We start from the raw sequence: 2,536 nt of genomic DNA, 5'->3' as shown, positions 1-2,536 counted from the left end.
AAAACTAAGAGGTGTTGCTGCTATTTTGTTTTTTTTTTTTGCTTTATGAAGCAATGCTACTACTGTATATTTTCTTAATAGCCAATGGTAAAGAATTTTTGTTCATTAAATAACTACAATTCATTAAATTATTTATAAATTGAAAACTTAAACAATTTTAGTTGAATGCATCATAGAGAAACAATCACAAAGCATGTGCAATAAAATATCCTTCACCATAAAAGATAAATAGAAATAACTTAAAATTGTATTTGTTTTTATTTAAATTTTTTGCGTTTGCATTTTCGCTAAGCCAACAACTGCTGTTCCTTTTCGTTCATTAGCTTTGTCCACTAAGCTGTTGTTGTTGTTGTTGTGGTTGCTGACTTCCTCAGCTATAGCGGCTCTCAAGTTTACTTAATTCGGCGTGGATATGTTTCAGGTTTATTTTTGGCAACGCTTTTTACTTAGCTATGTACGTGCATAGCTTCTATTTGAGCTACACTTTGCTTTGCCTTACTTAAAGCTGTTGGCTTTAATTATTAACTATGTATTTTAGGTATGTATATACGGTTATTACATCCCACAACGTTGGCTTTCAATTTGCGCGGGCATTGACAGCGGCAGCCGCTGCTCATCGTGTTGCTCATTACCAGTGTACTCGCAACCAAGTAGGCAATCTTCTGGCTGCTCAGCTGTGAGCTTTGTTTAATTGTAATAATAAATAAAATTTACATAAAGCTGCCTTTTAATTGAATGAATTCATTTTGAATGCATTAATTGGGCGCCCGTTCGCATTCACATTTTGGTTATCTTTATTACTTAGTTAGTGTGTCTTGTGTTTTTGTTGGTGGGGAGTGGTAAAGTGTAGGACTGCGAAACGTGAAATCCGCTGTGAAAATATTGACGCATTTTGATAATCATAATTATGTAAAATGCTCATTTTATGCCACTTTCTATGGTTATTTTTTGTAGATTTGTTGTAACTGCTTTTTAAAGGCAAACAAGATAATTAGAAGGAGTAAAGTTGTCGATTAGATGCAAGAGTATGTACAAATATTTTTTTTTATTTAATCTTAGATCGCTTGCAATACTCGAGATTCTACTATACACGCGGATTTACTCAATATATTTCGAAGACGGGTATAATACCGCTAGATTGTGTTCAGATATAGTTAGTTTGATGGAGGCCCACAGGCGGGAATTTGTAAGGTCATATGGTGAGTTTTTAAACCACTTTCCAAATCGGGTTATTTATTTGTGGAGTTTTGTGAGCCATGGTTTAAAAAAAGTACAGGCGAAAATAAGTCTACGAAACCACAGATACAGCCACACATAATGGAGAAAAAATTGCTTTTGACTGGTTTCGAACGAAAGAAAGAGTTTCAGAATAATACATATATCCCACACAGCTCTCCGGAGAACGGACGCTTTTTTCTTCATTTACCACCAGAGCCACGCGCCTTCTCTATATAATTGCGAAAAGGTAGAACATCAGTCGTAGGCATACGGTAAGCAATTTGACGCTTTTGCGAAAACCATAGAGCGAAGCAAATTATTAAAACTCTATAAAAGCGCCCCTTGGCCTCTACTTTTTTGTTAACAGAAAGAAAAAGTTGATTCTGTGTCCCACATAGATTTTGCCTAAGAAGGCCAATCATGCAACTTTTCCCTCAACCGTTAACTCTCTAATGAGCTTTTAATTGATTTTCAGACTTTTTAACAAAATAAGTCGAATCGACTCCTTCGTCTATAAATGGGTTAAAATACTCTAGTGAAATATTCCTTTTAAAATTTTTAAACCTTTTACTCTAAAAATAAAAATTTCACTCCAAGGCATAAAAAAAAAATAAACTAAAAATTTCAGTGCATTTTAGTCATTAGATGTTATAAAAAAAATTAACAGGAATACTTTGGCTAATAATGTGGCAGCGATAAACATATGTGAAAATACTGTGTGAAGGCAAATTTTTTAGCGCAGCCATTCCCCCAAAATAAAAATGTTTATGCATACTCAAGCCTTTTTGTCTCGTTAAGTCCTGTAAAAAAATTAAATGTGTATAAAGTTTTTTAAAACTTGCATGCACGACTTCAAACTAAAATTGTGCAAGATCCTATATATGCGTATGTATATGTAGATACTAAAAAATATCTACAGTCAGCTTCAAAAGTAAGTGTACACCTTTTTCTAAAATAATATTCGCATTTATTTTTATGAACAATTCTTTGCCTTAATAATATAGTTCATTCTATAATATAAAACATATAAATCAAGGTTCCATACTTTATGTAAGTATATAAGGTTCACAAAAACTATATGCAACAATCACAAAAATTCAGAAAATTTTCTTAGCATTTCAAAATTTGTATTACCGTTGATTTTTCAGAATTGTTTGTGAAGGGTGTTGCGAATTTTATTCTATTTAAAAAGAGAACTTGATCATGGAAACTTGCTCCTTCGATGAGGTATCAAACGGGAATTATTCCTACCAAAACCCAATGAAAATTGTAAGTTTCTCTGTTGTGTGAGAATAGAGTCCTTTGTGACCCTTGGGTC

Source organism: Rhagoletis zephyria, unplaced genomic scaffold, assembly GCF_001687245.7.
Source record: "Rhagoletis zephyria isolate East Lansing unplaced genomic scaffold, Rhagoletis_zephyria_1.1 Rzeph_scaffold_13172, whole genome shotgun sequence".
Taxonomy (NCBI): Eukaryota; Metazoa; Arthropoda; class Insecta; order Diptera; family Tephritidae; genus Rhagoletis; species Rhagoletis zephyria.
The sequence above is the reverse complement of the archived record's forward strand: the minus strand, read 5'-3'. Positions refer to the sequence as shown.